The sequence below is a fragment of the Papio anubis genome, chromosome 1, assembly GCF_008728515.1.
Source record: "Papio anubis isolate 15944 chromosome 1, Panubis1.0, whole genome shotgun sequence".
Lineage (NCBI taxonomy): Eukaryota > Metazoa > Chordata > Mammalia > Primates > Cercopithecidae > Papio > Papio anubis.
The window spans coordinates 46,140,488-46,154,737 of record NC_044976.1 but is presented as its reverse complement, the minus strand read 5'-3'; the positions used below and the strand labels follow the sequence as shown (position 1 = coordinate 46,154,737).

At 43.6% G+C, this 14,250-nt stretch overlaps 1 pseudogene; it reads left to right on the top strand.

The window, feature by feature from the left end:
• Positions 1-8,295: 8,295 nt before the first annotated feature.
• Positions 8,296-14,250, top strand: part of LOC116274211 — a 12,528-nt pseudogene continuing 6,573 nt past the window's right edge.

Sequence of the window (14,250 nt, the reverse complement as noted above, 5' to 3'; positions counted from 1 at the left end):
GGAGCAAAGAGGCTCACGATTGTAAAAGAGAGACTATTTTGGAAGAATGAGTCTCTGCACCCATGCTGGGCTCCCGCTTCTTTGGTCCCCTGCTCCTTTGCTGCAAACACACCAAACATGTCTTTCTCACCTTCGCCTCTCCACATTCTACCTGGCCTTCAATGCTCAGCCCCAGCCCCAGATTTTCCAGGAAGCCTTTTGTAACCTCCTCCCTATTCCTCCCCACCCATCCAGCCACTTGATTTTTCCCACATTTAAGTTCCTATGGCACTAACTTCCGGTGACCTTTCACAGGTATTTACTACATACATCTTGGCATTGGCAGTAATTTTTTTTACCTGTCTTACACTCAAAATAGATTCCAGGCTTAAGATGGGAAAACACCTTTCCCTTCTTGGCTAATCCAGCATTGGACACCAGTACTGAACCAACAGTAACTGGATGCTTTTCATGAGAATGAAACTTTATATAGCTTGAATAACCATACACAGGAAGTGGATGGAGTCCGTATTACCTCTATAAATCTGCTTTGGGAATTTGTTATTATGTAACACAGGAAGTATCATTTTACTGGGCAGTGAGGGATCCATTTTCAGGGTGCGCTCCAAGCAGGAAGTGATTTCATTAGAAGGATCCGCTATTATGTACATAGAGTGCAGAAGAGTTGCTCTTGGCAGAGGGCACAAAAAGACAGGATAAATAATCAAGGAGATAAAATGGGTGGTAGAACAAGCAGGTTTTGAGATCAGACAGGTCTGAGGGCAAACCCCAGTTCTGCAATTTACAAGCTGTTTGCCCCTGTGCAAGTGACTCAACCTTCTCCTGAATCTCAGATTTGTTATCTGTAAATGGGAATGATGATAATATGTATCCTGCAGCGTTGTTGTGAGATGTAAATAAGATAGCGATGCTCAAGATACACTAAGTGTTATCATCAAAGACAGCCACACAGGCCAGGCAAATGGCAGCAGGAAATGGTACCTGGATTAGCAAGAAGCACTGACATCCAGTCTAGGTTGGAAGAAATGAGGACTCCTCAGAAACATACAAATAAGGGCTTCCATTTATTGAGGGCTTGCTATGTACCACCTGGCACCTAAAGAACAAATCAATCTAAACAACATACTTGAGAGTGAAGGCCATTGCCCCGGCTTTACAGATCAGGAAACTGAGATCCAGAAGGGTTAAAAGATTTGCCCATGGTCACCCAGCCAATGTCAGACTCCAGAACTGCAGACTTAACCATTCTTCCATGCTGAAGATAAAAGTTGAGCATTTGAGTTGAAGGAGTTAATATCTTGTATAACAGAATATTACTTGGAACTTTCTCTGTTATCTGCAAGTCACATCTGAGGCTCCAAAGCTGAAGATAGTATGTTCCCATTCAGAAGAAGGCAGCCAGTCCACTCATGCAGGACTTGCTGAGGGACAGCAAAACTGATTTGGAACCTCATATGCCCCCACCCTCCCACCTTTTGCCAACAAGCCAACCGATGGGCCAGATTGAGGCCAGCCATCCTCAGGGTATGAGGAGTGGACTGTCAGAGCAGAAACTGCAAGGGGGTTGGAAGACACCAGCCAGGGAGAGCTTTGCCCACACCAAGGAAGAACACAGTGGCTCTGAAAAACCCCACATATAAGCCCCTAATCAGGGAAAGAGTTAGCATTTGGATGTCTCCACACAGAGGGCACTGATGTCCTCCTTTCCTTTTATCTCATCTCCCCACCCATCCCTGCAGGAGTCAGAAGCAGCCTCCAGAGGGGACAAGAGGCTTGGGCTTGCCCTGAGCTAAGGGGAAACAAACACTTTGAATTTGGTGAAAAATTTAGATTGATTTTGATCAGATGAGAGTTTTTTATACATGAAAAGGAGATAGTGTCCCTGAGAGTGACAAGGAGAGCTATTGGATCTACATGAGAGGCCGCCAGGGATGGGGAAGGGGTCTGCCATATAACCAGGCGAAGGGGCAGGGGGAGTTGGAAAAAAAATTAAAGTTATTTTCTCTTGGTGCCCCAATGAGTCCAACTGGATCAATAGAGGGATACATTTGGAAACCAGGCCACTAGAGTAGGCCACACAAGTAGCACCAGGCAGGGCAAGGAAAAAAGGAATTCAAACCAGACCATCACTGGGATTCTGCCCTCAGGTACCATGGCAATCATTCTTTCCAGTTTATCTATAAGGAGGCATTGGAGACCCATCTCAGAAGCCACTGCTGGGGCACTTCAGGGCAATTCAATATGATTTTGTGAAGTACATAGTAAGCTGTGTATAACTTTCATTCTAGAGTATGGCTCAAACACTCCCCAAATGAAAGTTCTGAGTCATTTTTTTTTTTAAACCTGCAAATTTTGTTATGTGGATATGTCTTAACTGGATAGATCATCAGAGTCCAGATTCTGGAGCCCAGAGAGAACCAAGTCAGCATCCAGCACCCACCACCTTGAGGTGGTACATTTTATCAAAGGATTCTCCATGAGAGATTCTCGAAAGTGACATATCTCTGACTTAAAGTAGGACCTTGATTCACAAACTTGGCACTCAAGTTCACATTTCACATGAAAAGGCCGGTATGAAACACCCATTGATACCCATTAACATCTATTATCTTAGGGCCTCATTTTTATCATGTTCCCATGCAGGGTACTGTACATAAATTGTCTCATTCTCTCCTCCAGTGACCCCAAGAGATCAGTGCTACTGAACCTGTATTATAGACATGGACACTGAGCTTCTGAAGGTGAGTTACCTTTTCCAGACCTCACACCTAAGAAGTAGCTGCAAGGGTGGGAATAAGACTCATAAGACTCTAAACCTGTGCTTTCTCAACTACCCTAAACCAGGGGCTGACCTAAATTGGAACCTAAATTGTTGCTGTGTCCAGATCTTAACCATCCCAGTTCCCAGCCCAACTCCATCTTTCAGAGAATCTTCCTCCTCCTCCAACCCCCATCACACTACAATACCTGCCCTCTCTTACAGCACATGACAGTCTGACTAATGTAATGATATTTATAGGTAGCCAGATCTTTTTTTTTTTTAATGGCTCCCTTGGTCTAAGTCCTCTTCTCTGTCCACACTCACTCCCGCAGTGACCTTAGCCTATTTCATGGCTCTAAATAACTCTGCTGAATCCCAAACCTACACTCCAGACCACCCCTCCCCTGACACTCAGCTGCCACTGAGACCTTTGTACTTGGAGGTCAGAAAGCATCTCCCAGGCAGCATATTCAAAACCAAACTTGTGATGTCTTCCCTGAGATCTCCAGCATCCACCTCAGGAAATAGTGCCACTATCTACTTGGTCTCTTAGACAAGACATGGTGGAGTCAACCCTGATCACTCTCCCCACGCATTCCCTATATCCTTTCCATCCTCTTGCTTCTACTATCAGAACATATCCAGAAATGGGCCACATTCATCCCCCACTGCTTCTACCCTGAGCAAGCCACACTCATCGCTCAAGCCTCCCAGCAGGTCTCCTTGTTGCTGTTGTGGTCACCAACTCCAGTCTACACTCCACAAGGTCACAAATCCTTTAAAATGTAAATCAGATCACGGCATTCCCCTGCTCTGAGCTCCCAGTGCTTTCCCATCAGAGTTAGAATGAAATCACCATTGCTTTCCATGAGCTGCCAGGATCCAGTTACCTCTGACATTATTCCGTACCCCCTTCCCCTTGTCACTTCCCAAACATCCCTAGCATCTTCCGGTGTTAGGGCTCTGCACTTGTTCCTTCTGCCCAGAACTTTCTTCCCTAGACATTTTTTGACTTCCTCTCACATCTCTGCTTAAGTGTCACCTTTTCAAAGACGCCTCCCCTGGTCATTTCATATAAAATATTGCCCCCAAGACTCTCTCTATCTTTTTTCCTGTATTAGTTTTCTTCGTATCACCAGTCACCACCTGGCATCGTACTGCAGATTTCTCTGTGCCTGAGGTCAGCACTCACCACCACCACAGGAGCTCCCTGTGGCTCACTCCTTTTGTGCATCTCCACTGCTCTGCCTCCACTGTCTGGCCCAGAGCCAGCTCTCAAAAAAATATTTGTGCTATGAATGTTGAAAAGTTTTGTTTGTGATGAAATTAGGGTTACATATTTTTATGAGATGTGTATAATTATAGATAAATTTAGGCTGGGCATGGTGGCTCGCACCTGTAATCCCAGCAATTTGGGAGGCCGTGGCAGGAGGATAGCTCAGGTCCAGGAGTTCAAGACCAGCCTGGGCAACATGGGAAGACCCTGTCTCTACAAAAAATAAAAAATTAGCCAGGCATTGGTGATGGGCACCTGTAGTCCCAGATACTCGGGAGGGTGAGCTGGGAGAATTGCTTGAGCCTAGGAGGTTGAGGCTGCAGCGAGCTATGATCACACCACTATACTCCAGCCTGGGCAACAGAGTGAGATCCTATCATAGATAGGTAGATAGATAGATAGGTAGATAGATAGATAGATAGATAGATAGATAGATAGATAGATAGATAGATAGATAGATTAAATAAATAGGTATAGGAAAATTTGAGGCTGGTTTCAAACCTCAATTCAGGGACCTGACCCATTGGCCAGATCTCAGATGTATACAATGTGTCAGTCCCTGCCTGGACCATGAGGACCCACAGAGAAATAGCACATGCTTTTCAGGATATGACTGAAGGCTGAAGTAAAGAATTTTCTTTCTGGTCCATATGAGTGGACCACCAGTTAACAGCAAGCTTTCTCAACCATGGACGTTACACCCTTGCCCTACTAAGGGTGTTACTCTGGGTTGTAGTGACACAAACCTCTACCAAAACAATAATATTCATGAAAAGTAGCATTGACTCAGCCCATCATACTCTCAGCCCTGGGCAAATCCTAGGGATGCTGTGAGTGTGAGTCAAACACAGGCCTGGCTCTCAAGGGCTATGCAGTCTAGGGGGCCATAAATCAATGTGGTATTGCTGGATTTACAGATGGAGAACTGAGGCCTGGAGAGGGAAATTGACTTGCAAGCTATTGATGGAGCCAGAGAGCAAGGAAGCTCGTCCCATACAGAAGAGATGGGAGGTGGGTGTAGAGGAGGTGGGACTGTGCCGGTGCTGTGTGCTGCATTGAGATCGCCTCTGTGAATCTCCCCAATGACCCTACACAGTGTGGTATTATCCCCTTTACAGATGAGGAAACTAAGTCCCTGACTTAGGGCCACACATGGCCTGAGTGCAGGTGCTCACACAGCCATGGATTTGTCCAGCAGATTCAACCCTCACCAAACACTCGCATTTGGATGAAAATTGCTTCAAGCACTTTGCAAACTAACATGCAAAGACATCATATTATACATTGGGGGAAAAAAGTAATAAAATGTTCAAATCATTAACATCCATGTTTCTATACAACTCTAGGATAAAGTATCAAGTTAATCTCATTCATTAAAATAGTTGCCAAAGACGTTTGTCTTTGGACCCATCAAATATACTGTTTGATGACATCATTCAGTAAAGACAGCTTCTCAGCTCACCCATCTCTTGTTATCCCAAAATAAATTCTGATGTTTGTAAACTGCAGAAATTATTAAGTGTTTTTTTCATTTGTCAGTTTCATCTTCCAAGGATAATCTAAGGCTGCCCTTAAAAGAAGCATTGAACAAATTTGCATTTGCTTCTTAGATTTAGATACGAATTTTAGAAATAAGAATTTGTTTAAAAAAAAAAAAATCCCCACCTCCACTGAACTGTGAACTTCTGAGAATAGAGACAGCATCTGATTCATCTCTGTAAGCCAAGTCTACACTTAGCATGGGACCCAGTCCCATATCAGTAACTGCTGCAATAATACTGCATAACAAACCACCCAGCTTAATGGCTTACAATAGTAAACATTTGTTCTCCTGCTCAGATGCTGACTGCAGGCCAGCTTCAGTGTGGCAGTTCTAATCCGGGTTCAGCTGGGTGATGATGTCCACACTGAAGAGCAGCTGGCTGGGCTCCAGGATGCAGCTGAGCTTAAGTCTAGCCCATGTGTGTTCATTCTGGGGCAGGCTGAAGGGGCAGTGGCTTTCAAGAGCATGCTCTTCTTATGGAAATCACCAAAACACGAGCTCCTTTACGTTCTCTGCTGTGTTTCATCCACTAACTTACCACTGGCCAAATCAAGTCATATGGCTAAGCCAACATCAATGCAAGGAGAAAGTACTTTTCTCAATGCAAAAGTACATGGCAAAGATTGTGGGTGTGTGATCCTATTACAATGGAATGAAGAATTGGGACCCAAAATTTAATCTACCCCAGTAACCAATAAATATCGACTAAACAAAGGAATGCATGAAATCCTGCTCTACCTGTTTCCAGTGACATAGTCGGGGCTTCCTGTTTAATGTCTCTGAGACTCAGTATCCACGTCTATAAAATGGAGCCTGATGGATACGGGACTTAAAACCTAGATGACGGGTTGATGGGTGCAACAAACCACCACGGCACATGTATACCTATGCAATAAACCTGCACATGTAGCCCAGAACTTAAAGTAAAATTTTAAAAAATTTTAAAAAGTAACAACAACAACAACAACAAAATGGAGTGAATAATACTTTCCACCACTTAAGTGACCTGCCTGAAGTCTTATGGCGAGCCACTGGTGGAGACAGGATTTGAATGCAGACCTCTTTGTCCCTTCAATCATGAAAAGAGCCCTGGACTTGAGATCAGACAGACCCGAAGGCAAATCCTATCCTTGTCATGGGCTTGCCATGTGACCTTGGCCAAGTCCTTTACCCTCTCTGTACATCAGGGTTTCTCTCTATACAACAAGGAGGGGGTACCAGTCCAATGCTAAGCTCTCATTCTTCATGCCTTCTAAACTCATTCATCAATTCAACAAATATTAATGTTAGAACAGAATACATCTCAGGGTGCCGTGTTAGATCCTGGGAGTAGGGCAGGGATCTTCAGTACAGGCCCTTAACTCTTGGAAAAATCTCCCATTCCCTCACCCCCTTCCCCAAGCTTGTCTCCAAGGGCCTCAGCTCTGCTGGGACATCAACAGTGGAGCTGTTGGTATCACTCTATGTTATAGTCACCAGCCTCCGCTGGGCTTTCAAGGCTGCCCAGCATTGCTGCTTTATTTCTGCAATCACTTCCCTCTTGAGCTCCTTGTAATGACCATTGCATACCTGTCCCATCCCCAGAACTCTGACATCCATCTCCTCCCTCAGTCTCAGTATGTAACCTTGCCTCCTACTTCCTAGTAAAAGTTGAAGACCTCAGATGAGAGCTTCCTCAACTTCCTGCTACCCTCCCTCCATACCCACCTTCCTGTCCTCTCCTCATTCCCCCTTGCTCCACTTGAGGCCCTGCCTCTGCTCCCCTTCAAAGACATTTCTGCCACCTGGGCTTTGGAATCCCTCCCCCTCCCACCTTTGCAGGGGTTCACAAGATCAATTTTCTCTTCTCAACAGCTCCCTCTCAACCAGATTATGAGCATCAATATTTAAACATGCTTAAGTCTTTTACACCTTAAAAGTAAAATTCTCTCTGTGACCTAACATCCCCTTCCAGCTGCCAGCTAATTTCCCTTCTCTCATTCTATGGCAGTCAGATTTCTTAGCTACAAGTAACAGGAGCCAACCTTTGCTGATTTAAGCAAAAATGGAACTGATTAAAAGGATATTGAAACATATGTCCACAAAAAGACCTGTACACAAATGTTCATTGCAGCCTTATTCATCGTAGCCAAAAACTGGACATGGCTTTAATATTCACCAACAGGTGAGTGGATAAGCACAGGCAGTATATTAAATACTGCAGAATATGATCCAGCACCAAGAAAGAATTAACTACTGTAGATAAACATGTTTAGTGTAGGTAGGCACACACCTATATGGATGACTCTCGAAAACATTAAGCTGAGGGAAAGAAGTCAGATACACCAATATTGATTGAATTTGTATAAATCTGTAGAATAGGAAAAACTATAAATATAGAAACAAATAAGCAGTTCCCTTGGACTAGGAGTCGGTGGGAAATGAATTGCAAAAGGGTGCAAGGCAACTTTTTGGGGTGATGGAAGTGTTGCATATCTTGATTACAAAAGTGGTCACATAGGTGTACATATTTTTCAAAATTCATTGCCTTGTACCTCAATAAAGTGTACTTTAAAAGCTATAGATACATACATACATACATACATACATAGTTAATAGGTGCATAGATACTTGGTTGGCTTACAGAATTGCCAGGAGGTTGGGGAAACCAGTTTGGGTCTGCTTCTAAAACCACCACTACCACCACCACCACTTGCACCAACACGACAACCACCATCACTGCCGTCACCATCACCATCACTGTCACCACCATGGCCACCACCACCACTATCACCATAACCACTGCCACCACCCCATCACCACCACCATCACCATCAGCACCACCATCACTACCACCACCACCACCACCATCACCACCATCACCACCACAACTCTTGCCATTGCCAACACCACCACCATCACCATCACCACACCACCACCACCATCACCACCACCATCACCATCACCATCACCACCACCTCACCTCCACCACACCACCACCACCATCACCACCACCACCACCACCACCATCATCAGCACCATCATCACCACCACCACCATAAGCATCACCACCAGCATCACCACTTCCACCACCACCACCACCACCACCACCACTGCCACCACCACAACCATCACCCCAACTCCCACCATCATCACCACCACCACCATCACCATCACCACCACTGCCACCATCACCACCACCACCACCACCACCATCACTACCACCACCACTTCCACCACCACCACCACCACCATCACCTCGGGATACGATTACTATTACTTTACGATACGCATTTACTTTTACTTTATTACTTACTTCATTTATTTATTAATTTATTATTATTTACTTTCATTTACATGCATTGCATTTACTTCATTTTACTTTTTCATTTATTACGACATTTATTACTATTTTATTTTCATTTATTTCTATTTCATGACATTTACTTATACTTTGACATTGTGCCATTTGCATTTATTTACGACATGCATTTATATAATTACGAGATATTTACGGATATTTACTTTATGACATTGCATTTTATTTACTATTTACGACATTTTCGACATTTATTACATTTATTTATTTATGACATGATATTTACTTTATTTTAATGACATGCATGACATTTATATTTTATTACACATTTATTATTTACGCATTTATTTATTTATTTACATTTATTATTTCTACCGACACCACCACCACCACTTCCACCCACCACCCACCATCACCACCATTAACCCCAACCACCACCGCCACCAATCACCCACCACCACCACCGCCACCACTCACCACCCACCACTTCCACCACCACCCACCACCACCACCACCATCATCACTCAATACCACCATCACCATCACCACCACCACCATCACCACCACCATCACCACCACCCACCACCATCACTCACCACCATCACCACCATCACCACCACCATCACCTTGCCATACCACCACAGACCACCACCACCACACCACCATCACCTACGACCTTCACTCACCACCCCACCACCATCACCACCACCATCACCCATCACCACCACCATCACTACCATCACTCCACTCACCACCACCATCACTCACCACCATCACCACCACCACCAATCACATCACCACCACCATCACCACCCACCACCACCACACCATCACCATCACCATCACCACCACCAACTTCCCGCACCACCATCACCACCACAACTCCCACTATCGCCACCGCCACCACCATCACCATCACCACCAACCACCATCACCACCCACCATCACCACCACCATCACTTCCACCACCACCACCACCATCACCTCCATCACCATCACCACCACACCACCATCACCATCACCACCACCACCATCACTACCATCACCATTACCATCACTACCACCATCACTACCACCTCACCACCACCACCACCATCACTACCACCATCACCACCACCACCACTTCCACCACCACCACCTCCATCACCACCACAACTCCCACCATCATCACCGCCACCACCACCATCACCACCACCGCCACCAACACCACCACCACCACCTCCACCACCACCACCACCACCACCACCACCACCATCACTACCACCCATCACCATCACCACCACCACCATCACTCACCACCATCACCACCACCACCACCATCACCACCACCATCACCACCATCACCACCACACTACCACCATGACCACCACCACCACCATCACCATCACCAATTCACCACCACCACCATCACCACCACCATCACCATCACCACCACCACCACCATCACCACCACCACCACCATCATCACTACCACCATCACCACCACCACCACCACATCACTACTCACCAGGGATTTTTACTTTTACTTTATTTTACTTTTACTTCATTACTTTATTACTTTTACTTCATTTATTTTATCTCTGACATTTATTATTTATACCATTTATTACGACATTTACTTACTTACTTCATTTTTATTTTACTTAATATTTGAGCATTTTGTTTATTTCTATTTATTTATATTTTACTTACTTTATTTATATTTAATTAATATGATTATTTACATTTTATTACTGACATTTATTCTCGACATTATTTACTATTTCATTTATTACTTTCTATTTAATATGATAAATTCATTTGATTACGACATTTACTATTTACTTATATATATTTACTATTTATTTCGCATTTTATTTACTGATATAGATAATTCACCATCACTTCCATCACCACCATCATCACCACCACCCCCCCAGCCATTGCCACCACCCCTACCATCGCCACTGCCACCACCATCACCATCACCATCGCCACCACTATTACAACCACCACCACCACCATCACCACCACTAACACCATCACCAATACCACTACCACCACTTCCCTTTCTGTTGGTGCCACGGTGAGCCCTGCTCACACCACTGTAGCCAGCTCTGCTATTCCAGGAACTCATCATTTTACAGCCACCAGTGCTCTCAGAAAACATTCCTCTTGTGCTTCACTTGTTCCTGATTTTGAGTCTGGGACAACACTTGGATACATGGGCCTTGGTCCTCATGCTCATCACCTCTCAAGGCCAGCTGGGAAGGCAGGTACTGTATCTATCTGGTAACTTCCTCATGTGTAATGTGAGACAGGCTCTGCTTCTCTAAGCAAGACTATAGGTAGAGAGCTCTCCAAAAAGAGATGATGCAGTTACTGGACAACTGAAAAGAGTGACAGGTGCCTACTCCTACACCTCACACAAACTCCTCAAACAGTTTTATACACTCAGCTACCTCTGTTCCACTCTATTCTCTCTTCCCCACTGCAGTCCAGCTTATACGACCCCCATCACTCTCCCAAATATAGCTTGCTAAGGTCACCAACGGCCTCCCTTTCTCTTAACCTAACAGACATCTTTTTTTTTTTTTAGCAGTATTTGGTGAATTTATTTGATTGATTTAACAAAAATAAACTATGTTCCTGTTCTAAAACTGAATCTAGTGAGGGAGACTTCTGTTACAAATTACAAGGTATGAGGGAGGCAATAAGGGAAAGCTCATATACCACACTAGTTTGTCTCATAAGCTCCATGTGCCTTTCTTTTCCGCCCCCATGTGCCTTTTTCTTACAAACCAAAGTGTTCCACTCACTCAATGGAATTTTTAACTTTTATTTTAGGTTTGGGGCTACATGTGAAGGTTTGTTACACAGGTAAACACACGCCACAGGGGTCTGTTTGTACATATTATTTCATTACCCAGGTATTAAGACCAGTACCCAACAGTTATCTTTCCTGCTCCTCTCCCTCCTTCCAGCCTCCACCATCAAGTAGACCCCAGTGTCTATTGTGTCCTTCTTTGTGTCCATGGGTTCTTATAACTTGGCTCCCACTTATAAGTGACAGCATGTGGTATTTCATTTTCTGTTCCCTGAGTTGTTTTGCTGTATGATAAGGCCTCCAGCTCCATCCATGTTCATGCAAAAAGATACACCCCATTTCTTTTTATGGCTGCATAGTATTCCATGGTGTATATGTATCATGTTTTCTTTATCTTGTGCCATTGATGGGCATTTATGTTGATTCCATATCTTTGATATTGTGAATACTGCTGCAATGAACATTTGTGTGCATGTGCCTTTATGGTAGAATGATTTATATTCCTCTGGGTATATACCCAGTAATGGGGAATTGCTAGGTCAAATGGTAGTTCTGCTTTTAGCTCTTTAAGGAACTGGCTCATAATTGCTTTCCACAATGATTGAACTAATTTGTACTCCCACCAACAGTGTATAAGTGTTCCTTTTCCACAAACCCTGTTATTTTTTACTTTAAATAGTAATAGCCATTCTGACTGGTGTGAGATGGTATCGCATTGTAGTTTTGATTTGCCTTTCTCTAATGATCAGTGAGATTGTGCTTTTTTTCATATACTTGTTGGTCACATGTATGTCTTCTTTTGAAAAATGTCTGTTCATGTCTCTTGCCCACTTTTTAACGGTTTTTTTTCCTCTTGAAAATTTGTTTGAGTTTCTTATACATGCTGGATATTAGACCTTGGTCAGATGCATAGTTTGCAAATATTTTCTCCCATTCTGTATGGGTCTGTTTACTCTGTTGATAGTTTCCTTCTGTTGTGCAGAAAGTTTTAAATTTAATTCATCCTAATTTGTCAATTTTTGCTTTAGTAGTGATTTCTTTCGGCGTCTTTGTCATAAAATCCATGCCTGCTCCTCTGTCCAGGATGATATTGCCTAAGTTGTCTTACAGGGTTTTTATAGTTTGGGGTTTTACATGTAAGTCTTTAATCCATCTTGAGTTGATTTTTGTATAAGGTATAAGGAAGGAGTCCAGTTTCAATCTTCTGCATATGGTTAGCCAGCTATCTCAGTACCATTTATTGAATAGGGAGTCTTTTCCCAATTGCTTGTTATTTTCCGCTTTGTAGAAGATCAGATGGTTGTAGATGTGTGGCCTTATTTCTGGGCTCTCCATTCTGTCCCATTGGTCTATCTGTCTGTTTTTGTATCCCCATCATGCTGTTTGCGTTACTGTAGCCTTATAGTATAGTTTGCAGTTGGGTAACATGATGCCTCCAGCTTTGTTCTTTTTGCTTAGGATTGCCTTGGCTATTCAGGCACTTTTTTGGTTCTATATGACTTTTAAAATAGTTTTTCCTAGTTCTGTGAAGAATGTCATTGGTAATTTGATAAGAATAGCATCAAATCTGTAAATTGCTTTGGGCAGCAGCCATTTTAATGATACTGGTTTTTCCTATCCAGGAGCCTGCGTTGTTTTTCCATTTGTTTGTGTCTCTTGATTTGTTTGAGAAGTGTTTGTAATCCTAATAGAGATCTTTCACCTCACTAGTTAGCTGTATTCCTAAGCATTTCATTCGTTTTGTGGCAATTGTGAATGGGATTGCCTTTCTGATTTGGCTCGCAGTTTGGCTATTGTTGGAAGCATAGAACGCTAGTGATTTTTGTACATTGATTTTGTATCCTACAACTTTGCTGAAGTTGTTTATCAGCTGGAAGAGCTGTTGCTCTGAGACCATGGGGTTTTCTACACATATAATTACATCGTCTGCAAACAGATAGTTTGATTTCTTCTCTTTCTATTTGGATGTCTTTATTTCATTCTCTTACCTGATTGTTCTGGTTAAGACTTCCAATACTATGTTGAATAGAAGTGGTGAGAGAAGGCATCCTTGTCTTGTGCTAGTTTTTCAGAGAATGCTTTGGTTTTTGCCCGTCCCAGTATGATGTTGGCTGTGGGTTTTACATCCTCGTGACTCTTGTTATTTTGAGGCATGTTCCTTCAATGCCTAGTTGATTGAGTGTTTTAAACATGAAGGGGTGTTGTATTTTATTGAAAGCCTTTTCTGTGTCTAGTGAGATAATCATGTGCAAACAGCTTCTTCTACAGGCTTCAGTGACACGCCTCCTGAATTTATTTCTAACTTCCCTCATTTTTCACTTTGTAAGTGTCTTCCTGTGCCTTGCGGCCTTTCAGTGTGGAGTTCCCAAAAACAGCCTAGACTCTTCTCTTCTCCTCCATTCCCATCTGTCACTGGTGACTCACATTTATCTCTCTGGCCCAGAGAGACCTCTTGTCAGCAGATCTGGTTGGCCTCCTGGAACATTTGAGCCTCCTCCTTGAGAACCTCTCTGACTTGGAACCTCTCAGTTTTAAGCACCCAGAGCAGGCAGCAATACGGCAATGT